Source organism: Moschus berezovskii, chromosome 17 (assembly GCF_049115385.1).
Source record: "Moschus berezovskii isolate FMDL1 chromosome 17, NW_MosBer_1.0, whole genome shotgun sequence".
Lineage (NCBI taxonomy): Eukaryota > Metazoa > Chordata > Mammalia > Artiodactyla > Moschidae > Moschus > Moschus berezovskii.
The window spans coordinates 13,941,193-13,967,065 of record NC_142476.1 but is presented as its reverse complement, the minus strand read 5'-3'; positions in this window follow the sequence as shown (position 1 = coordinate 13,967,065).

Below are 25,873 nucleotides of genomic sequence, written 5' to 3'. Positions count from 1 at the left end.
CCAGATGTGCCAGCTCTACCCTGCTCCGTGAATCCCCTGATCCATTCCTCGGCTGTTGTTTAAAGGGTGCTGACTAGGATCAAACATCCCACGATTCTGGGTTCTGAAAAAGGCGGAGGGACCAAATTCAGAAATGGGCAGGAGAGGAGATCAAACATCCCACGATTCTGGGTTCTGAAAAAGGCGGAGGGACCAAATTCAGAAATGGGCAGGAGAGGAAACTAGGACAAAACCAGAGAGAGGAGAGGAGGGAAGTGAACAGAAGAGGAGCGGAGAGGAGAGAGGGAAAGGGCCGGACGGGAGATGTGATCCGGAAGAAGTAAAAGGAAAGCGGGGACGGAGCAGCCACTAGCAACTGGCGAGGCAGACCTGGAGACCAGCTTCGCCTACAGGCCCCGCCCCGCCCATCTGGCCCCGGCCTGCCCTCTGCTCCAGGCCTCCTGGGCCTGATGAGCACGTCCCAGACTTGCCGGAGCTCCAGCCCAAGGCTCAGGCCTCTGCCTCCGCTCCTGGCCTCTCGACACCAGCCCCTCCTCCCACCCTCTGCTGCTCCCTCCGCTGCGCACTTCGGGGCCCCTGACTTGTTCTGGTCACTCCTTCCCCTTGAGGTCCCCTCGAGGTGGCAACAGGACGGGGGTGCGGGGCAGGAAAGAGGGCTGGGCTGCAGGAGGAGGTGCTGCCCGCTGGGGATGGGGGCACTTACCCGCATCTCCTGCTCTACTCTCGCTGCCTCTGCAGCTGAGTGTCCCCAGGGCAGGGTATGAGGTTGACCCAACGTAGGAGGCTGCGAGGGTTTGCAGGGCAGGTCGGAGAGATGAGACGAGGAGTGGGCACCAAGGAAGACATCTTGCTCTGCTCCAGCAACTTCTTAAGGAAGGCCCTGGCTTCCAGGTCCAGTGGGGCCCCTGGGAGGGGAAGCCGGGTACCAGGCAGGGCTCCGTGGGGGCGGGGCTCCGTGGGGGCAGGGATCCAGTTGGTGGGGTTCCATTGGGCGGGGCTTCCAGGACGGGCTTCTGGTTGGCTGGGCTCCAGAGGGGCGGGGCTCCACAGCGTCAGGGGATAGGACCAGCCTGGCTGGTCTGTGGAGGTGCGCGGCTGTGCACACTCTGCTCTGCTGCACAGTCCAGGAAGAACAGCCGGCCAGGTGGTCAGGGCTTCCCTCACCCACCCCAGGGCTCTCCCAGGACCTCTTAGCGGCCCAGGGAGCTTCCCCAGTATGACAGTGGCACAGCCCGCTCCATGGCCCCCTGCAGCCCGAGTGTCCCCGGAGAAGCCAGAGAATGGCTGCCACCCAGGCACTGGCCCAGGTGGTCTTGGAGGGACGGACTGCACACCTGGAGGAAGCCCTGCACCTCCTGCCAGGTAAGCGCCGCCCGAGATGGCGGCAGGGGCGTAAAGGGCAGGCATAGAGATTTGGGGGTGGGTCATGGGCTGGGGTCAAGGCTGCTGGGCCTTGGTCTGTGTGCCCAAAATACTGACCTGAGGATGGAAGGGTACCTGCGCTTGGCATATCTGAATTCTGCCTCCTCACAACAGTCCGCTAATCTGCAAAGAGCCGTCTGGCTGTGTCCAGCTCCAGGTTAAGTATTCCAACAAATACTTTGTCCCTGCTTCTGCTCCTGGTACCACTCTTTTCCCCGGACATTATACACAAAAGCGACCTAGTTTTCCTCTCCACCCTCCACCTCTCCTTGGTATGATCAGGTGTCAAGTTGTATAGATTGTCCATCACAATCCATCCCAAATTCACTTTGTTCACAAATTATTTTGAATACCACTAAGTCTAGACATTACTTTGCCAACAAATGTCCATCTAGTCAAAGCTATAGTTTTTCCAGTATTCATGTATGGATGTGAGAGTTGGACTATAAAGAAAGCTGAGCATCGAAGAATTGATGCTTTTGAAACGTGGTGTTGGAGAAAACTCTTGAGAGTCCCTTGGACTGCAAGGAGATCCAACCAGTCCATCCTAAAGGAAATCAGTCTTGAATATTCATTGGAAGGACTGATTGCTGAAGCTGAAACTCCAAAACTCTGGCCACCTGATGCAAAGAATTGACTCATTTAAAAAGACCCTGATGCTGGAAATGATTGAAGGTGGGAGGAGAAGGGGATGACAGAGGATTAGACAGTTGGAAGGCTCACTGACTCAATGGACGTGAGTTTGAGTAAGCTCTGGGAGTTGGTGATGGGCAGGGAGGCCTGGCATGCTGCAGTCCATGGTGTCGTGACTAAACTGAACCATAATGTAAAGGCTTCCCTTGTGGCTCAGGCAGTAAAGAACCTACCCGCAATGCAGGAGACTTGGGTTCATTCGCTGTGTCAGGAAGATCCCCTGGAGAAGGGAATGGGTACTCACTCCAACATTCTTGCCTGGAAAACTCCAGAGGAGCCTGGCAGGCTATATAATTCCATGGGATTGCAAAGACTTGGCCATGACTGAGAAACTGACACATTCACTTTTCACCATAATCTAAAATTAATACTTTAGAACTTATTTGGACCACGGGCCAGCATATATGAATATGACCTAAATTAGGTGTAAAATATCAACATAGAACCTAGAGTTCCATAGTGTATCTCTCCATGCACAGGAACTAGAGGGAAATGTGGTCACCTCCGGCAGAGAGGGGTACAGGGGGAGGGCAATAAGAGGAGTTACTGAGTCCAGGAGATGGGTCTTGCCGTAGCTTTGGCATTGCCACTTTCCCTCTCTCCCAGTCAACTTCCAATCTGCCACCTGGTCAGTCTTTGCAAAATAGTGCTTTAATTTTGCAGATTAAGCAAAAGGGACAGATTGCTGTTTCCTAGATGCTTAGTTAGGCATTTTAATTTTTATTTGGAAAAATGAAGAATCATTGTAAGAAACAGAACAGAAGCTAGTAATGTTGAGTGAGAGTGTTGGCCTAGAAATCGAAAGGTTTGTTTCCATAACTTGGATAAATGAAGTTTTCTGGAAAGAATGAAGAAAAAATTATATAAAAATATATATTCATGCTCTCTAGGAAACTTTGATTTTATATACATCAGTTCAGTTCAGTTCAGTTCAGTTGCTCAGTCATGTCCGACTCTCTGCGACCCCATGAATCACAGCACGCCAGGCCTCCCTGTCCATCACCAACTCCCAGAGCTCACTACATAAAATATATATAATATATATGCATTTTGAATTATTTTAGATGACTAAATGACAAATGGTTGCAATAATGTCTAGTAATCTAGATTTTCTAATACGAGGCCAATTTTGAACAAAACAGTGATTTAATGCATTTTATATTCAGTGCCTTGAACTTCATTATTTGTTGCCACTTGAGGTGTTCCTTTCTCTACTCAACCACCCCAAACCTTCATATCCTTCTATAACCTCCTTTCAGATCCTGTTCTTAAGTACTTTTGGTCGTTCTAAGGCATCAGTTTCAGATATCAGCTCAAATTGAACATCTTCCCTCTAGAATTTATAGGTGAATACATATAAAATCCTCTACTGGTACTATCTTTGTATTTTTAGCAGAGTCCTTGGCTTTCATTGACTGGGCAAATAAACATTAATACAGGAATAAATGAAAAATAAATGATTGGATAGAGGCATAGAGGGAAAAGAAATGACAAAGATGACTAGAAAGGCGAACTAGAGTGGAAAATGAAGGGGAAAACCAGCGTTAAATTTCTGGTATTAACCATTAGATAAGGCAAGTCCTGGGGGTGGATACGGTGTCTTCCAATATTCAGTAAAATGACACCATATACAGTTGTGCTGATGGCTAAGTCACGCATATGAGTAATAACCACTTTCTAACGAAGGATGCAATGAGTAGTCCCATGTTTTCTTGTTCTTTAGTATTTTTGCGTCAGGCAGCTCTCTGTGAGGTATTGTGAAACAAGTTTTCACCTAAAAGTCTGTGTGCTTATCACTAATGCTGTTACATACATGTGCATACCCCAGTTATGTCTATACATATATACAAATTGAAGCACATGGCTTAATTTAATAATAAAAAAACTAGACATTTTTGCAGCAGTTAAAAGTCTTCATTTTAAGTCAACAGAATTTTAGGGGAGAAAATTTCCTTTACTTAATTCCATCATTAGGGGGAAAATTCTGAATGTGGAAGCATCTTCTGAAACGGAATGTATGCTATCACTGATAATCGAATTGGAATAAAAGAGTCTCCCTTATCCACTTCATAGTGCAAGCGACTAAGGAACACAGCCAGCTACACAGTATGGAAAATTTTCTTCTGCTTTCTGACATAAATTCATCTAATGATTTGCCTGGCCTGGAAAGCTTTTTTTTTTTTCCCTAAGCTTTCCTCCTCATGTCTTATTCAGCATACATTTTGAGGACAGCTGGAGGAGTCTATAATGAGTTACATTAATAACTGAAGATGGAGAATGATGGGCATTCTGGAAGGGAGGGGGTATACAAACTGAGAATATGCAGATGTTTGGGCACAGCGAGGAGTGAATTAGTAATGAGCGTGGCATAACTAAGATCAGAGATGAAGACGCAGTCAGAAGCCTGCCAGGCGACGTGACTTTGCACCGTAGCGACATCCGACATCCTGGAATGCCACTGCCTCGAAGCCACACAGCACGTCAATTCAATTACCCCACCTGGAGAAGAATGGGAGGAAAACTTCACTCAAACTGACCCTTGTGTTTTACCTCTAGGAGAATTTTGGTCGATGGGAAGCTATTTTTATTTAAAAAGTCAGATAATCTAGAAGAAGCCAGCATTTCATTATATAAGAGGGTAGACCAGAAGGTAAAAGAATTGAAAGGAAAATTAATTTTTCACAGAAATCGGGATGGGGCGGTGCATAGAGTAAAAATTTCACTTAGGTTTTCTGTCACAGTTAATATTTAATGAGCAAATGATTATCTCTTGTTAAATGATATAAAAAATTAAGCAAAAGTTAGGGAGAAGGAAATGGCAACCCACTCCAGTGTTCTTGCCTGGAGAATCCCAGGGACAGGGGAGCCTGGTGGGCTTCCGTCTATGGGGTCACACAGAGTCAGACATGACTGAAGTGACTTAGCAGCAGTAGCAGCAGACTTTCATAAAATTATTTTTTAAAAGATTTTCAAGCAGTAAACTTTGATGATCAGTTGTGTCCGACTCTTTGCAACCTGTATAGTCCATGGAATTCTCCCGGCCAGAATACTGGAGTGGGTAGCCTTTCCCTTCTCCAGGGGATCTTCCCAACCCAGGTATCGAACCCAGGTCTCCCACATTGCAGGCAGATTCTTCACCAGTGGAGCCGTAAGGGAAGCCCAGGAATACTGGAGTGGGTAGCCCATCCCTTCTCAAGCGGCTCTTCCTGACCCAGGAATCCAACCGCGGTCTCCAGGATTGCAGGTTGATTCTTTACCAACTGAGCTATCGGGTAAGCCCAAACTTTGATAAGCCATGTTATTTTCTATGCATTTTTATATTTGCTTTTAATATTTCTGTTTTCTATAATGTATCTGCACCCTCAACTGCAGTATTATCTGTCTTAATGTTATCTGTTCTACTTAAAATTATATTCTTTGTCAATGCTCTGGGGTTTTTTGTTTGTTTTTTGTTTATCACTGCTATTTCTTAATGCCGTAAGGTATCACCTATGATAAGGCAAAGATCTCTTCATGCTCATTCAAATCTCATAAAACTGCTGGGCCAGAGGTGAGAGAGTCGGAAGCAGATTAATATTGATTTAAGTGTAATTCTATATATGTAGAAACAGATGACCATGTAGATTTTACCAAAATCGATTTTCAATTGTACTTTTAGGCCTTTTGCAGAGGGAACGAGGGCTAGAGAGTGTTGTGTGAGGCACAGTGGATGTGTGTCCAGGAAGAGTCCTTACTGAGTGTGCACTGGAGGGCAGAGGGATGTGCCAGGTTTGTGCCCCTGCCTGGGTTCATCACTAACTGTATCCACTGCAGATGCAGGCGAATGCATTTGTAATGGAAAAGCTCAGGTTGACATTCCTCTGTTCTGGTTCATTAAGGAGGATAAGGAATGTTCTGAGGCCAAATGAAAAAATAACCCAAAAGGAAACTCAGAAAGAAAAATGTTCTGAGGGACCGAGAACACGTGAAAGAACATGACTCAGCACAGAAAGTGGATATAAAATAGACTGGGAACTGCTGTGATGAGGCTTTGGGGCTTTCTGAAGGAACATCGTCTCGCGTTCCAGGCAGTCAGGTCTTTCTCTGCTCCAGCACAGCACGCCCAGTTCCTCACAAGTGCATCTGCTAAAGAGCCCCTGATCCTGAGCAGACACAGCACGTGGTGGGGCCTGTTCACCTGCTGTTGTTTAATTGCTAATCTGTCCAACTCTTTGCAACCCTATGGACTGCAGCAGGCCAGGCTTCCCTGTCCTTCAGAATCTCCCGGAGTTTGTTCAAAGCCATGTCCATTGAGTCAGTGATGCCATCCAACCACCTCATCTTCTGCAATCCCCTTCTCCTCCTACCTTAAATCTTTCCCAACATCAGGATCTTTTCTAATGGGTTGGCTCTTTGAATCAGGTGGCCAGAGTATTGGAGTTTTAGCTTCAGCATCAGGCCTTCCAATGAATATTCAGGACTGATCTCCTTTAGGATGGACTGGTTTGATCTCCTTGCAGTCCAAGGGACTCTCAAGAGTCTTCTCCAACACCACAGTTTGAAAGCATTAATTCTTTGGCGCTCAGCCTTCGTTATGGTCCAACTCTCACATCCATATATAACTACTAGGAAAACCATGGCTTTGACTCTACGCATCTTTGTAGGCAAAGTAATGTCTGCTTTTTAAAATGCTGTCTAGGTTTGGCATAGCTTTTCTTCCAAGGAGTAGGCATCTTTTAATTTAACGGCTGTAGTCACCATTTGCAGTGGTTTTGGAGCCCAAGAAAATAAAGTTTGTCACTGCTTCCATTGTTCCCCAACTATTTGCCATGAAGTGATGGGACCAGATGCCATGATCTTCATTTTTTGTATGTTGAGTTTTAAGCCAGCTTTTCACTCTCCTCTTTCACTTTCATCAAGAGGCTCTTTAGTTCCTCTTTGCTTTCTGCCATAAGGGTGGTGTCATCTGGTATCTGAGGTTATTGATATTTCTCCCAGCAATCTTGATTTCAGCTTGTGCTTCATCCAGCCCAGCATTTCACATGATGTACTCTGCATATAAGTTAAATAAACAGAGTGATAATATACAGCCTTGATCTACTCCATTGCCAATTTTGAACTATTCTGTGTTTTCTATGTTCGATTCTGACTGTTGCTTCTTGACCTGCATACAGTTTTCTCTGGAGGCAGGTAAGGTGGTTTGGTATTTCCATCTCTTTATGAATTTTCCATAGTTTGTTGTGATCCACAAAGTCCAAGGATTTAGCATGGTCAGTGAAGCAGAAGTAGTTGTTTTCTGGAATTCTCTTGCTTTTTCTATGATCCAGCAGATGTTGTCAATTTGATTTCTAGTTACTCTGCCTTTTTTAAATCCAGCTTATACACCTGGAGGGGCTTCCCTGATGGCTCAGATGGTAAAGAATCTGCCTGCAGTGCAGGAGACCTGCATTCGATCCCTGGGTTGGGAAGATCCTCTGGAGAAGGGAATGGCAACCCACTCCAGCATTCTTGCCTGGAGAATCCCATGGACAGAGGATCCTGGTGGGCTATAGTCCACGGGGTTCCAAAGAGTCAGACATGACTAACAGCTGCGCTGTACATCTGCAAGTACTTGATTCACATACTGTTAAAGCCTAGTTTAGAGAATTTTGAGCATGGCCTTGCTAGCATGTGAAATGAGTGCAGTTGTGCAGTAGTTTGAACATTCTTTGGCATTGCCCTTCTTTGGGATTGGAATGAAAACTGACCTTTTCCAGTCCTGTGGCCACTGCTGAGTTTTCCATATTTGCTGGCATATTGAGTGCAGCAGCATCTTTTAGGATTTGAAATAGCTCAACTGGAATTGCATCACCTCCACTAGCTTTGTTTGTAGTCATGCTTCCTAAGGTCCACTTGACCTCAAATTCCAGGGTGTCTGGCTGTAGGTGAGTGATCACATCATCATGGTTATCTGAGTCATGGAGATCTTTTTTGTATAGTTTTTCTGTGTATTCTTGCCACCTCTTCTTAATATCTTCTGCTCTGTTCTGTCCCTACCATTTCTGTCCTTTATTGTGCCCATCTTGGCATGAAATGCTCCTTTGGTATCTCTAGTTTTCTCGAAGAGATCTCTAGTCTTTCCCATTCTATTGTTTTCCTTTATTTCTTTGCATAATATAGTCTAATCTCAGGAGTGAGAGAACCTTTGCCATATTCTATTAGAAGAAAGTCAAAGATGGGGGCTCTACAGTAGGTGAGCATGGACACCACCTTAGGAGTAGCCTGTCATGGGTCTGTGACCCCGATTCTTCATAACACTCCTGTAGGCTAAATACATTCACCACTCCAGATACAAGAGTCTCTTCTCTTGTGCACACAATCCAAAATCACATCTTCTAAATCAGGCTCAGGCGGAAGGTAACCCCTGGTTGTAACCCATTAGCATAGCTCTTAGGCACAATTCCTCTCCGTCTCTGGGCCTGTAAAACTAAGGAGATGAGACTCTGGCCCAACACCCCCGATATAAATTAGGGAGGGGGACAGGCACAGGGCCACATCCGTAGATGCCCCAGTTCCCGGAAGGGAGAAGTGGAAGGGGAGGCCGTTCTGAATGCAGCTGGTTCAGGTCCAGCCAGGGCACCTCGATCGAGCCTGGGACAGTCCTCCGTGGCTCTCACCTCTGCTTGGATCCTTCACTCCAGCCTTTGGTCATCCTCCCCTTTCTCACATTGTCATTGAGTATTCATCAGCCTGACTCCAGGGCTTCCCTGGTGGCTCAGATGGTAAAGAATCTACCTGCAATGCAGGAGACCCAGGTTCTATCCCTGAGTTGGGAAGATCCTCTGGAGAAGAGAATGGCTACCCACTCCAGTATTCTTACTTGGAGAATTCCATGGACACAGGAGCCTGGTGGGCTACAGTACATGGGGTCACAAAGAGTCAGACACAACTGAATGACTAATACACTGACTCCAGGCAGTAAAAAGTGGGAGGCTCCATGGCCTCTTTTCCTTTCTTCCTCTCTGACTTCTTCAGTCCAAGCTTAGCACTGTTTCTGTTGAAATAATTTTCTAAACAACTTTGTACCATTCAAGTTATTAGGCAAGAGTCACATCCACCGTTCTCTTAAAATAAACCTTTCTATAGGGTGGCGTCCTTCTGTAAATGGCTGAGGAGCAATTCCCTTCAACTTTCTTGAGGTTCTCTGGTTTGATCGAAGGCCTGTGAAGCACACTGTTTGTCTCTTGGGACTGAGGACTCTGACCTTTTGATCTTTTGAGGTTTTACCAAAAGTTTGTATCATCGCATTCTTGGCCTTTTCTCTAATGCAAGCTTTCCTGCCAGGAAAAAAAAAAAATCTTACCTTTAGCAACTTTTGCCATCTGGAAAGGCCAGGAACTTTTAAGTCATCAAGCACTGGTTCCTTTTTGTTTGACAGTTCTCCACTTGATTTACTTTACTCCCTTCACAGCTTACCATCAGCAGTGAGAAGAAACCAAGTAACATCCCCATCCCTTTGCTTGAAAATCTCCTAAGCTGTGTATCCAGCTTTCCCACTCACAGTTGCTGCCTCCTGTGCAGCTGCAAGAGGCAATCCCATCAGACTTTCTGCCGCTACATAACAAGGATCCCCATCCCTCTGGTTTCCAGTAACGTGTTCCTCCCTTCCTTAAGCGCTCTTCAAATCCAGATTTCTATCAACAGTTTATTCAAGGAAAATCAGACTTTCTACCATGCTCCTCAGAATTCTCCCAGCCTCTGCTCACTGTCCAGTTCCAAAGCCAACCTTATGTTTTGGGTGTCTGTTACAGCAGCAGCCAGCTTTCAGAAGCCCAAACCTGTATTGGCTTTTTTCTTGCTGTGTAACTAATTACAACAAACTTAACTGCTTGAAACACACACACACACACACATTTATTATGTCACTGTGTCCATGGGTCAGAAGCCTGGGCAAGACTTAACAGCTGCCCTGCTCTGGTCTCAGGTGGCAATGAAGGTGTCACCTGGGCCTCATTCTCATCTGGAGACTCCCCTGGAAAAGAATCGACTTCCCAGCTCACTTGGGTTATGGGCAGAATCCAGTTCTCAGCCGACCTCTGATAGAGATGGGCCTTCAGCAGACTGTCAGTGGCAGACCGCTGGTAGGTCCTAGAGGCTGTCCTCTTGTCCCGGGTCTGCCTGCAGTTCCTTGCAGAGTGAGCTGTATCAACCTGGCTGCTTTCTCCATCCACTGAGCAAGAAGAATCTCCCTCTGCCGTTGGCTGAGACAGAATCTCCTGTAACATAATGTCATCGCAGGAATGTTAGCTCGTCACCACCTTCTGATTCTGTTGATTGGAAGCAAGTCACAGGTCCCTTCCGCACCCAAGGGGAGGGGGTCTCCCAGAGCACGGACACAGGGCCCCTTCCAGGGCCTGTCGGCCACACACGGCCTCTTCCGCATTCCTTTGTTGTCGGCGTTTGTACTATATTATTAGAAAACAAAGTTCTTTGACGTGGAAGGTGTCAGAGTCCACTGATCTGCTATAACCATTTACCGTCAGCAGGGTGGATCCTAAACAAAATAAGTTTATTTCCCACAGTTCTTAGGAGATTAGGGCACCAGTGTGACGGGGCTCTGGTGGGAGCTGGACTCCTTGGGTGGAAGAGGCAAGGCCACCCTCCGGGTCTCTTTCCTAAGGCCACTCATCCCATTCCTAAGGGCTCCACCCTCATGATGGAATCACCCCTCAACGGCCCCACCTTGGGGCTGAAAATTTCAACCTATGAACCATAGGGAAACATAAACATTCAGTCCATTGGAGAAGCTGTAACAAAGGGAACTGAAATTTGACTCCTTTTCTTCCTTGCAACCTCTATAGAGAAGGCTGAAACTATGGGAAATGTCTGTTTATTTTCAAAAGTTCAGCTGTCTGTGTAGTTCCTGGGCCCCGTGACCACAGGCAACCAAGGTGACTACCTTCAGTTTTAAGTTTATTCAGTTATGTCACGGGCAGTACACGCTGTGAGTTACACCCTTCAGGGAATCATTAGGATACTGTGACTATCCTCGGTAAGGAAGAGAAAGCTTTATTGGCTGAGAATTTCAGTTTTGAATATTCGTCATAAGCATTATGTGGATAGAAGCAGCTGGACTGTTAAAGCACAGCTATTGATTATAGAAAATTAAATAATTTGGGCATCAAATTGTGTTCCCAAAGTGTACTACCCCAAATTAAATGTCCTTTAGAGGAAGACTGGGATTAACATACACACACTACTGTATGTGGAGCAGCTAAGCCGGCGCACCACATCTCCTGAGCCCATGCGCTGCAGCTACTGAAGTCCGTGTGCCTAGAGCCTGTGCGCCACCGCAAGAGAATCATTGCAGCAGTAGTCCCCACGCACAACTAGAGAAAGCCCTCAAAAAGCAATGAAGACCCAACAGAGCCAAACATTTAAAAACAAACTATTTTTAAAAGTAGATACCCAACATAGACCTACTGTATAGCACAGTACAGTTCTGTGTAACTCAGCATTCTGCCATGGCCTGAAAGAATCTAAACAAGAGTCGATATATGTAAACGTACAACAGGTTCACTTTGCTGCAGAAAGTAGCACAACTTTGTAAATCAGCGATATTCCAAGACAAGAACAAACAGACAGAAATGCTCTTTAGAGACCAAGAAATTGGATTTCAGTCCTTCAGTCATCAGTGATGATTTAGAAGTTATCTTAATCTTTCAGTTCAGTTCAGTTCAGTGGCTCAGTCATGACCGACTCTTTGCGACCCCATGAATCACAGCACGCCAGGCCTCCCTGTCCATCACCCATTCCCGGAGTTCACTCAAACTCATGTCCATCGAGTCAGTGATGCCATCCAGCCATCTCACTCTCTGTCGTCCCCTTCTCCTCCTGCCCCCAACCCTTCCTAGCATCAGAGTCTTTTCCAGTGAGTCAACTCTTCACATGAGGTTTAGTATATTTTTTTAAATAGCCCAAGGCCAGGCCTGTTTTAGCACTGTTCTTTGCTTTTTGAAGATAAAGTGTAAAAGATCAAGAAGAGAACAGAAGAGCCTTGCAGGACAGGCTCTGTGCTGAGTTTACACGGTTTAGCTTCCTGCCTGGATCCTGCTAAAGTGCAGGTGCTGGGGGGCCAGAAGCTGCTAGCACACCCCCCCCCCCTCCACTCCTTCTCCCTGTCTGCATTCATCTGGCCTGTGTCGGGCACCTTTGACTCCTGGTGACACCTGGTAAAGCGTTTAACACATAGACGTGGTGTCCTCAGCTGTCCCTCTGGGAAACTTTGTATGGTAGTTTCTGTGCTTTTTTTTTTAGCAGAAAAGTTTCAAATCACAAAAACCTTCTCTTTAGCATTTTATTGTTTTGAGGTCTGGTTACCAAGTGGCTCTTGGAAGAAAGAAACACCCGCCTTCCCAGCTCTCAAGTGGGACTTTTGAAATCAAGGTTAGAAGTTCTCATATATCACTGCTGACTGCTTGACCGTATCCACATCTGGCTTAAGTTCAGAAGACTTTGTTTGCCAGGAATTTTTGTTTTTTTAATTTGTACTATTTATGTCAGTAGCAGTATTGTGACATGAACAGCGCTACTTCTTGCTCCATAGATATGTTTCTCTAACAGGACTGTCAACTATCTGTGTAGGTTCAGGCTATGTCTTATGAGAGCGATGCCAGGCACACAGTAGGCCCTTAAAAACAAACACATCCTCAGATAGAATGTATCTCTAATATTCTAATACCACTTACTTTCCCCACTGTTAATTATACGACTAAATCCAGGCTAACATTGGAAACTCTGAATTTTATGACGTATTTTTCCTTTGACAAGGTGATCACTTTAATGATTCAAACTAGAATAATAAAGTACAGTACAAATCTCCTAATCCAACTTAGAAACTACAGCGTTTCACACAGCATTAACACTCTATCACTAGAACATCATCAGGCCATAATGACTAATAAAGAAGGCATTTCCTGGCAGCTAATGACCAGCACAGGGGAGCTGGCTCTTGACACAGGGCCAGCAGCCCACGGCCCAGCTGGCTACTCCCAAAACCGGACATGCCGGGCCTCCCTCAGAGATTACAGTGGATTTATTTATAAACTGTTAGTATAGGAACAAGGAGAGGAAAATGAAGTCATGTTTAGGTGCTGTTCAGTTCGAAGTATCCGTAGGTGTGTTATGGCCCTTAGCTGTTGTAATTAGATGCCCCAGATCTTTTTTCCTCTGTCTGGGTGACAGCTAGTCAACAATGAAAACTTTGAACATGAAATGAAGTCTGCTTTTGGAAGTGCACAGGCTGTATAGAGGTACGAACAGCAACAATATAGCTGGCACTTAGTGAGCGCTGACAGGGTGCCAAGGGCCACGCACTAGTGGTAGAGAACCCTCCTCCCAATGCGGGAGCTATAAGAGACGCAGCTTCGATCTCTGGATTGGGAAGATCCCCTGGAATAGGAAATGGCAACCCACTCCAGTGTTCTTGCCTGGGGAATCCCACGCAGAGGAGCCTGGCTGGCCGCAGTCCGTGGAGTCGCAAAGAGGCGGACACCACTGAGCATGCGCGCACTGAAGGTCGCTGAAGAGCACTTTGAACTGGCGGATGGATTGGGCAGAGTGGCTCTAACCACAGGAAGCAGCCCAGCACCGGTGGACGGAAGCAGCGCGCCCCGAATTCATAAGTCCGCAGCAGAGCTTGGATTTAAGGCAGTGAAGTCCACCTCCAAACGCCTTAAGGCGAACCGCTATTCTGCGTTATCCCATCTCCAAAACAGAACAGAAACCATTAACGAAGGATGAAACCCCAAAAATCTCGCATGCCCTTCACCATATTATGTATATATAAGATCGCGTCAAATTTTTCAATAAAAAATATTTGGAAGTTATAAAAATGTTCTTCACTTATGTAACACCCAACACATGAGACAAAATGAACATTTTTTTTTTTAATTTAAAAAGCATATCATCAATGAGGCTGTTTTCACAATTTATGACAATTCTGCAAGGTGTTTTCATCTCACCACAACTTTTCCAGAAACTTACAGTGAGAATTTATAAGTAGCGATAACGAGGAGAGAGACATAGGGGACACAGGGAAGTTTCCTTTCCAGAAAGATCTCCCTTGCTGTCTGAAAAATTGACTCTTCTTCTAGCAGTGCCATCCACTTATTGGCAATTCGCTTAACAAATTCTCATTACTAAAATAAAAGCGCTCCCATAGAGGCAGGACGGTCTCCTATAGAGCCTTGCATCAAGTTAAAAGTGATTCCAGTGAGCTTTCTTTTAATATCTAGCTGGTTGTTAAGATATTGCCATGGGCTTGTCTAGTTGTAAATGATGGTTGGGACAGGAGTAGGGACTGAGCTGTTTTGGAACGTGAGAAGCTGCGTGGTCTTAGCTGTTGTTCCACCCGACCACAGGGGGTCTCCCCCAGGACTGGAAGGTGGCGGGGACCAAGGAAGGAGAGGGGGGAGATTCTCTCAGGTGGGCAGCATTGGGGCCTCCAGATGCATTTTCTCTTGAGATTCAAGACATTCAGACCCTTCTCTGCTCTGTTATATAGTTGAAGTATTTTTTCATTGCTTTACAATATTGCGTTAGTTTCAGGTATACAACACAGTGATCCAGTTATATATACACACACACACCAACCTAGACAGCATATTACAAAGCAGAGACATCACTTCACCAAAAAAGGTCCGTCTAGTCAAGGCTATGGTTTTTCCAGTAGTCATGTATGGATGTGAGAGTTGGACTATAAAGAAAGCTGAGTGTGGCAGAACTGATGCTTTTGAACTGTGGTGTTGAAGACTCTTGAGAGTCCCTTGGACTGCAAGGAGATCCAACCAGTCCATCCTAAAGGAAATCAGTCCTGAATATTCATTGAAAGGACTGATGCTAAAGTTGAAACTCCAATACTATGGCCACCTGATGAGAAGAACTGACTCATTGGAAAGGACCCTGATGCTGGGAAAGATTGAAGGTGGGAGGAGACGACTCAATGGACAAGTGTTTGGGTAAACTCTGGGAGTTGATGATGGATAGGGAGGCCTGGAGTGCTGCAGTCCACAGGGTCACAAAGAGCTGGACACAACTGAGCGACTGAACTGAACACACAAATATGCATATATATTCATATATATATAAATACATATAGATACTATGTATAGGTATATACTACATATACTATGTGTGCGTTAATCATTCAGTCATGCCAGCTCTTTGCGACCCCAGGGACTGAAGTCCTCCAGGTTTCTCTTGTCCATGGGATTCTCCAGTTAAGAGTAGTTAAATGGGTTGCCATTTCCTTCTCCAGTGGATCTTCCCAACCCAGGGAACAGACCCAGGTCTCCTGCACTGCAGGCAGATTCTTTACCATGTGAGCCACCAGGGAAGCCCCATGTAGTATATATCTATGTGTACATATAGTATATATCTATGTGTACATATAGTATATATCTATGTGTATATATAGTGTGTATGTCTATGTGTATATATAGTGTATATCTATGTGTATATATAGTGTGTATATCTGTGTGTATATATAGTGTATATCTATGTGTATATATAGTGTGTATATCTTTGTGTGTATATAGTGTATATCTATGTGTATCTGAAGTTGTTGATATTTCTCCTGCCCTCTTTATTTAACCTACATGCTGAGTGCATCCTGAGAAATGCTGGGCTGTATGAGGTACAAGCTGGAATCAAGATAGGCAGGAGAAACATAAAAAATCCTCAGATATGCAGATGTATTTCTATAGCATATAGTATATATCAGTTCAGTTCAGTAGCTCAGTCGTGTCCAACTCTTTGCAACCTCATGGACTGCAGCATGCCAGGCCTCCCTGTTGAGCTTGCTCAAACTCATGTCCGTTGAGTCAGTGATGCCATCCAACCATCTTATCCTCTGTTGTCCCCTTCTCCTCCTGCCTTTAATCTTTCCCATCATCAAGGTTTTATCCAATGAGTCAGTTCTTCCCATCAGATAGCCAAAGTATTGGATCTTCAGCTCCAGCATCAGTCCTTCCAATGAATATTCAGGACTGATTTCTTTGAGGACTGACTGGTTGGATCTCCTTGCAGTTCAAGGGACTCTCAAGAGTCTTCTCCAGCACCAGAGTTTGAAAGCATCAATTCTTTGGTTTCTCAGCTTTCTTTATGGTCCAACTCTCACATCCACATATGACTACTGGAAAAACCATAGCTTTGACAAGATGGGCCGTTTTTGGCAAAGTAATGTCTCTGCTTTTTAATATTTTGTCTAGGTTGGTCATAGTTTTTCTTCCAAGGAGCAAGCGTCTTTTAATTTCATGGCTGCAGTCACCACCTGCAGTGATTTTGGAGCCGAGAAAAATAAAGTCTGTCACTGTTTCCACTGTTTCCCCGTTTAGTTGCCATGAAGTGATGGGACCAGGTGCCATGATCTTCATTTTATGGATGTTGCATTTTAAACCAACTTTCTCACTCTCCTCTTTCACTTTCATCAAGAGGCTCTTTAGTTCCTCTTCACTTTCTGCCATAAGGGTGGTGTCATCTGCATATCTGAGGTTATTGGTATTTCTCCTGGCAATCTTGATTCCAGCTTGTGCTTCTTCCATCCTGACATTTCTCATGATGTACTCTGCATAGAAGTTAAATAAACAGGGTGACAATATACAACCTTTACGTTCTCCTTTCCCAATTTTGAGCCAGTCTGTTGTTTCATGTCCAGTTCTGACTGCTGCTTCTTGACCTGAACACAGATATACACATGTAGTGTATATCTATGTATAGTATATGTGTGTATTTATATATAATATCTATGTACAGTGACTAAGCAAGAAAAATATATGTATATATTTATATATATTCTTTTTCATATTGTTTTCCCTTATGAGTTAATAGTTCCTTGTACCATACAGTAGATCCTTGTCTATTATCTATTTTATATATAGTCATGTATATATGTTAATCCCAAACTCCTAATTTATTCCTCCCTCCAGATACATTTAAAAGCAGGATTGATGTCTCCTCCAGACTCTAAGTCCTGGGAGCAGGTGATGGCAGGGCCCTGGGCTGGACAGTCTCCTCCAATTTGGCCTGGTGTTGCTGGGATGGCACCAAAGCCAGGCACCCCGCCGTGTCCTCTGCCACCTGCCACCTGCTCCAGCCCGTCAGGTGTTCTCAGCTGAGCTGCTCTCAGGCCCAGAATTGCTGCCAGTTGGGCTCAGTACCTGAGGAGCTGTGTTGCCCTTTCTCTGTGTCTGGGGCTTATTTTATTGCGTTTAAAACTTTCCTAACAGCTCAGAGCTGTCTACAGTTACAGCACAGGTTTTGTTTTGTTTTAACCTAAATGGGGCATAAGGTTTATATGGGTCTTTGTGTTTTCTGGTGAATTTGAGCACAGAGAAGGACCTGACTTAATAACTGTGCTGTGGGGCTGTTACTCACTGGTTCCTCACCTCTCCTCTGCCATCACCTACCTGGTGGATGAAGGTCACAGGCACATTCCTGCCCCATAGATGCCCTGGATTTAAAAACAAACATTAGAGGTGACTCACGATGCCGACAGCAGCTGTGGGAACAGTGGTGTTGGTCACTGTGGTGACAAAGCAGAGGCCGTGACCTGCAGGCAACTTCTCAGCAATGTGAGTGTAACACCATTATTTTCAAGGAAATGCATTCACTTCCTGTGAGTGGGTTACAGGATCATCTTCAAACCCACCCTTATTTTCCATTTTTTTACATGACTAGAAAAACATTTTTAAAATATGCTAGTTATTTAAATACCATATGAGGTAGTGACAAGTTAAAACAAGTTACTTTCCACACGTCTCACAAAAGATAGTCACTCAAGGCATGCTATGACTCACCGTTTGAAATCACTGTTAACAAGCTCAAAGGCCCATACCAAACCTGCTGTGCGTCACTTCTCTATTTGAGACAGTGTAATTGAATCCAGTGTTGGAGAAGACTCTTGAGAGTCCCTTGGACTGCAAGGAGATCCAACCAGTCCATTCTAAAGGAGATCGATCCTGGGTGTTCATTGGAAGGACTGATGCTAAAGCTGAAACTGTAATACTTTGGCCACCTCATGCGACGAGTTGACTCACTGGAAAAGACTCTGATGCTGGGAAAGGTTGGGGGTGGGAGGAGAAGGGGACGACAGAGAATGAGATGGCTGGATGGCATCACCAAATCTGTGGACAAGAGTTTGAGTGAACTCCGGGAGTTGGTGATGGACAGGGAGGCCTGGCGTGCTGTGATTCATGGGGTCGCGGAGAGTCGGACACGACTAAGCGACTGAACTGAACTGAACTGAATTGAATCCAGAAGTGTTCAGTTCACTGGTGGTCATTGCTATAGACTCAGCGGTGTCCCCCTCACAAAATACATGTTAAACCCCCAGGACCTCAGCATGTGGCTATACTTGAAAAAGTGAAAGTGTTAGTCACTGAGTCATGTCCGACTCTTTGTGACCCCATGGACTGTATCCCACCAGACTCCTCTGTCCATAGGATTCTGAAGGCAAGAATACTGGGGTGGGTACCCATGCCCTTCTCTGGGGGATCTTCCCCATCCAGGGATCAAACCCAGGTCTCCTGCACTGCAGGTACATTCTTTACTGTCTGAGCCACCAGGGAAGCCTTATTCTAAAGGCCTTATTTGCTTGGCAATGAGGCCTTTAAAGGGGTGTTAAGATAAAATAGATCCTATGGGGAGGCCCGAATCTAATGGGCCTGGTGTCTTTAGAAGAGGGTGTGGGGACGTGGGCACAAGCAGAGGAGAGGTCCTGCGAGGACACAGCGAGAGATGACCATCTCCAGGCCAGGGAGAAAAGCCTCTGAGGAAACCAGTCCTGCAGACAGCTTGACCTTGACGTTCTAGCCTCCGGAACTGTGAAAAACACATTGCTGCAGTTTCAGTTACCTAATCTCTGGTGCTTTGCTATGAACGCTCTAACAAACTATACAGTCCTTGAATCAAAGTGATTTAACTTTCCTATTGTCAGATTTCTGTTCTAGATTGATCATAATTTACTGGAAAAAATTGTCTGGACTGAGACTCAAGCTATGCATGTTTTATTCATAGTTTCCTTGTTGGTTTCTTTTGTAAACAAAAACCTTCTCTGAACCTAAATCACCTCTCCTGTAAAATCAGAGATTTGACTTAGTTTGTCTCACTTTCCTGCCTTGACCAGAACAACTCCACTTTTATTAATATTTTATATTGTGGTCTTATGTAAGATTTCATTTGAAAAAGATGACAGATGACTTAAGACAGTTTTGAAAACCACTGAGCTAAAGGCTCTTGAAGACCACAGCCAAGTTCTACAAGTCATCGTGCCAACCATTGACTCTAATTTCATTGTCACATGCTGAGTGTCAGTGATTTATTCTGAAATGTATAAAATGTGCCATGTGAGGCTGTTTAGGACAAATACTACATCAGTGAATTGAGCCTCTTATATTCTCGGAGGACTTTACGTCCGAGTTGGTAAATAGGTATTTTACAATTAGCAAATAAATGGAAATTAGGTTCTATAAAAGTCCTTCATGACTAATTCAAGATAAATCCGTAGGGCTGGACCTCATTTATTATGCACTTCGTGTTTAAAAAGTCCTGTGAGCAGGGCAGGTCTTATAGGGACAGTTTATATTTGTGAAAATGATTTACTCTCTGACCTTCTGGATTTAGTGGCCTTAAAGCAAAATGCGAATGTCTGTCCCTGTAGCTAGTGTTCTGACTATTTCCTGAAGCTGTGAAGAGTCATAAAATCTAATTTTCTAGGGGCCTCTTGATTCTCATTCAGTATGTTTAGGTGTCGCTAGGGTTGCTTTATATTTTAAGCACTTGTATCAAGTGGTCCTGCTATGGCATGAGGTTGGTTCTGAGGAATCTGTGAAGTGTTAGTTGCTCAGTTGTGTCCATCTCTTTGCAACCCCATAGACTGTAGCCCTCCAGGCCTCTCTGTCCATGGAATCCTCCGAGGAAGAATACTAGAGTGGGTAGCCATTCTCTTCTCCAGGGGATCTTCCTGACCCAGAGATCGAACCCAGGCCTCCTGCGTTACAGGAGGGTTCCCCAGGGAAGCCTGAGGAATCTGTGCATTTACACAAAGCTGGTCACGGGGTGGGATGGGGCAGGGAGGTGAGAGAAGATCAGAGAAGCTTTCTCCTGGGGTCGGAGGGGGCAGTGAGGTACAGAAAGGGAAGTGAGAAGGAAAGAAAGTAACATTGTGCTCAGTAAGTCCCCTGTATGTGGACGAGTTCTGTTCCAGGAGCACGTTCGTAGGTCCACTGTGTGTGTAAGTCCAACAAAGTTAGTCTAGGTACCCACTAGCACAGTTGGCTATATAATTCTGTACAGTAATAGGTCTAGAAAACTTTTCACACGTGTAATACACAAAAAGCAAGCAAACACACGGAAGATAGACACTTTTAATGTCACAGTATAGCATGAAATTAAAAGACGCTTACTCCTGGGAAGGAAAGTTATGACCAACCTTGATAGCATATTAAAAAGCAGAGACATTACTTTGCCAACAAAGGTCTGTCTAGTCAAGGCTATGGCTTTTCCAGTGGTCATGTATGGATGTGAGAGTTGGACTGTGAAGAAGGCTGATCGCCGAAGAATTGATGCTTTTGAACTGTGGTGTTGGAGAAGACTCTTGAGAGTCCCTTGGACTGCAAGGAGATCCAACCAGTCCATTCTAAAGGAGATCAGTCCTGGGTGTTCATTGGAAGGACTGATGCTAAAGCTGAAACTCCAATACTTTGGCCACCACATGCAACAAGTTGACTCACTGGAAAAGACTCTGATGCTGGGAGGGATTGGAGGTGGGAGGAGACGGGGACGACAGAGAATGAGGTTGCTGGATGGCATCACCGACTCGATGGACATGAGTTTGAGTGAACTCCGGGAGTTGGTGATGGACAGGGAGGCCTGGTGTGCTGTGATTCATGGGGTCGCAGAGAGTCGGACACGACTGAGCGACTGAACTGAACTGACAGCACCTTGAGAAGTACAGTAGTGCAGAACAGCAGCCGGCGAACAGGGGCTGGCATGGAGCAAGCAGGCAAGAAGAGTTACTGGCTGGAGGAGGGAGCGGGTGGGAGGCGGTGGAGCTGAAGGGTCGTCAGCAGTGGGAGACGGAGGGCGAGCTGCGATGCCACTCATGGCCGACGTTGATGGACCACACATTCCTATCTTTGAAAATTGGAAACTTGAAGGTTCCTATGTAGGAGATGTACTGTAGAAGCAAACCCCAGATTATCTAATCTTCTGATCTGAAGTATTTTATGTATTAATATCACTCTGTGCTGAATTCTCCAAAGAATACTGAGCACTGAGGTTCAAGTAAAGATTCCATGGAGTGATGCCTCCTCAAACAAATCTTCCTCGAAACATGTTCCTCCAAAGGAGAGCTGATGTTTAGAGATTTTAAAGTTGCTGTTTGTGGCTCTGGTTCTAGTTGCTGAGATGCAGGTGCAGACTGTCCTATCAGACACTCAAGAGATGTTTTTAGTAATTAATGTATACCTGTATTCCTTATTAATTTCTTACTCGTTCAAAATTCTAGACATCTAGCAATCGTGGAATGAGTCAAAATTCCCTTTGGGGAGGAAGCATTATGTGCTGATTGAGTTTGAGTTAACGGGGAGCCCCCTCGCATATGGAGAGGCGGGTGACAGGTCACCTCCTGTCTGGCAGAGCAAACACCACCCTCAGCCCAGAGGAGCACGGTTGCTATTTACCATTCACGACCAGCATCTATCACGTGGGGTGCAAGCAAGAAGTGAAAGGGAGGAGTAAAGAATCTGTATGCTGCACACTTGAGACTAATATAAGGTGGTACGGTCATCATAACTCAGTACAAAATAGTTTAATTCAGACAGATATTTTTAAAAAATCTCACCTCCTCTCCACCAGGCATTCAAATCCAGATTTCCTGTCAATTATAAACATTTCCATTTCCCTTCTTAGCTCTATTCTCTTCCTTAGCAATTTTGCCCATATTTTTCTCGTCCATAAGCACGTGCTGTGTTGTGCTAAGTCACTTCAGTCCTGTCCAACTCTGTGCACCCCATGGACTGCAGCCCGCCAGGCTCCTCTGTCCATGAGGTTCTCCAGGCAAGAATACTGGAGTGGGTTGCCATGTCCTCCTCCAGGGGATCTTCCCAACCCAGGGATTGAACCTGCATCTCCTGTGGCTCCTGTATCTTTCCTGCTGAGCCACCAGGGAAGCACATCCATAAGCACATTCTTCCATTATTTGGTCTAGAAACCCCCATCCTGTCAACAGAACTGCTTCTGAGCGAGGCCCTGCTTTTGGAGAAGCTCCTTCCTTTGCCTCAGGAGTTGTGTCATTTACCCTGTGGATCATCCCACACAGCTGACCCCTGCGACTCAGGAGAAGGGTGAGGGGCTCTGCTTCCCCACCCTCATCCCTGCCTCCTGGCTGTGTCTTGCCCACAGTTTCTGGGTTGTTATCTGTCAGTAAGTCTCTGGGAAAGAAGGACCCTGTATTCTGTGCCCCTTGTCACACTGGGGATCAAAAAAAGAGTAACTGACAATAAATATTACAGTATCAGTGGCTCCAGAAAACAGTGATTATTTTCCCATTATGCGAAAGCTGTTATTGTGTGAGATTTTTAAAAAAATTTTAGCCAAGTGATTTTCCTCTACAGACCAGCACTCTGATGGGTGAACATACTATGTTCTACTTCATCCAAGTCACACTGATGTCTTTATGTATTTAAATTTTTTTCTTAAGGTCCCACTTTGCCTTAATTTAATGGTGCTTTTCCCAGACTCTAAAGAATTTTAATTGCCTTAGGCTGGAACCAGTAGAACTGTGAATGGGTTGAAATTCATTATTTTCTAGTCATCAGGTTTCCTATTTATTCTAGGTCAGACTCTAAGTATCTGCGTGCTCTTTTTGATTCCATGTTTAGTCTAGTACTCTTCTTAATCATGAGTTGTTGGCAGGCACATGGAGAGGGGAAATAGTGGATCGTATTATGTCTTAGGCCATTTGGAGAAGTAGAAGAGATCACCTCCACTTAGAATACATCAGCCGTGTGCTGCTTGATAAAATTCTATAATTACTTAATCCCCATTTCAAAACAGTGTGAGCTTAGCTTCTCAATTTGCAAAATGAGAGCCTCTGCAGTTCAATTAGAAATTGAACCAACAATTCATTATATTTATTTACTGGCATGTTTTAATCTCAAAGTAATTTAGACTCCACTATTTTTAAATTGATTGTTAGGATTACAATTTAAAAGCTACAGAAGAGTATAATTTACGAAGATGTGTCGTTTACCTCTGAAGTAGAAAATACATTGTGAAACCATATGTAGCCCTATGATCTATATATGTCTACGTGTGCCCTTATCAATTATGAAAATTATTCAAGACACAATTACTATATCTGGGTTTTTTTTATATATATTAAGAAAGGTATCGGGGGAGGAATAAGATGGCGGAGGAATAGGACGGCGAGACCACTCTCTCCTCCACAAATTCATCAAAAGAACATTTGAACGCAGAGTAAAGTCCACAAAACAACTTCTGAATGCTGGCAGAGGACGTCAGGCACCCAGAAAAGCAGCCCATTGTCTTCGAAAGGAGGTAGGAAAAAACATAAAAGATAAAAAGCGAGACAAAAGAAGTAGAGACGGAGCTCCATCCCGGGAAGGGAGGCTTTAAAAAGAGAGAAGTTTCCAAACACCAGGAAACATTCTCACTGGCGAATCTGTGGCAAGCCTTGGAAGCTCAGAGGGCCACATAACCCTCTTTTTTTTAAAGATTTTTTAAAAACCCACAGACTACCCGCCAAACGGTAACTCCCAGCGGAGAAGCAGCGCAGACGCCTGCATACGCCATTAGCAGCGGGGGCTGGGCAGGGAGGAGCCGGCTGAACCGCTTAGAGAGAGGACTGGGCTTGAATGCCGCGAGAACAATTTGAGAGAACTGGGGAGAGCAAAGCAGACTGTGGGATAGCTTCCCCACAAAAAGGCGGAAAGCTCTAACCTATGACTCGGCCAGCCCCGCTCACAGAATAAAGGACTGAGCAGAGCGAGCCGGCTGCGGCTGGCCCATCCCCCATTCCCCACCGAGACAGGCAGGGAGCGCAGCCAGAGCCGGAGCGGGCAACCGCGGCCCCCGAAAGGCATCTGATACAAACTGCACACAGGCTTGTTGCTAATCAGGACTTCTTGGGCTCGGGCTGGTCGATATCCCCCTGAGAAGGTGCACCGGTTGTACACCCAGAAAACTGACTGGCGGGGACGGGGAGGCGATAAGTCGCAGAGACCGCGCTCGCCAAACACCTGGTCCCCTGAGCTGCTCGGACTGGGGAAGGCACAAAACGCAGGCCCAACCAAGTCTGCGCCTTTGTGGAGTACCCGAGAACCTGAACTTGAGCCGCTCAGACCTGGGAAGTGCATACAACCAGGTGCCGGCCTCAGATCATTCCCTGCAGAGCAACCTAGAGCCTGTGCAGTATAGACTGGGACAGCATACGTGCTGTGAGCGGGGGCAAACCCAGTGTGGCCGAGACGCTGCGAGCACTCCCCACAGACGCCAGAGATAATCGACTGCAGCGTTCCTCCCTTCCCAGAACAGGACTGAACAACTGAGCCTTAAAAAGTGTCCACCCACCCCCTAGTATCAGGGCGGAAATTAGACACTGAAGAGACCAGCAGACAGAAGCTAAAACAGAGGGAACCACCTTGGAAATGACAGATAGAGACGTCTAGAGACTACTCCAAGAATAAGACCAAAAACCAGAGGCAAGAGGCTTAAGCCCGAATCCTGAGAACACCAGAGAAGTCCTGACTCCAGGGAACATTAATCAATAGGAGCTCATCAAACGTCTCCATACCTACGCTAAACCCAAGGGTCAACAAGTTCCAGAGCAAGACATACCACGCAAATTCTCCAGTAACACAGGAAACTAGCCCTGAGCTTCAATATACAGGCTGCCCAAAGTCACTCCAAACCCACTGACATCTCATAACTCATTACTGGACACTTCATTGCACTCCAGAGAGAAGATATCCAGCTCCACCCACCAGAACACCGACACAGGCTTCCATAACCAGGGAACCTTGACAAGTCACCTGTCCAACCCCACACACAGCAAGGAAACTACATGATAAAGAGAACTCCACAAACGGCCAGAAGAGGGAAAGGCCAGCCCAAGCAAAGCATTATAAGCAAGATGAAGAAGCAGAGAAATACCCAGCAAGTAATGGAACAAGATAAATGCCCACCAACACAAACAAAAGAGGAAGATATAGGGAATCTACATGAAAAAGAATTTCGAATTTTGGTGGTGAAAATGATTCAAAATCTTGAAAGCAAAATGGAGTTACAGATAAATAACCTGGAGAAAAGGATTGAGAAGATGGAATAAAGGTTTAATAAGGACTTAGAGGAAATAAAAAAGAGTCAATATACAATGAATAATACAATAGATGAGATCAGAAACACTCTGGAGGGAACAAACAGTAGAATAACAGAGGCAGAAGACAGGATAAGCGAACTAGAAGATAGAATTGTAGAAATAAATGAAACAGAGAGGAAAAAAGAAAAACAAATTAAAAGAAATGAGAATAATATTAGAGACCTCTGGGACAATGTTAAACGCTCCAACATTCGAATCATAGGAATCCGAGAAGAAGAAGACAAAAAGAAAGACCATGAAAGAATACTTGAGGAGATAATAGTTGAAAACTTGCCTAAAATAGGGAAAGAAATAATCACCCAAGTCCAAGAAACCCAGAGAGTCCCCAACAGGATAAAC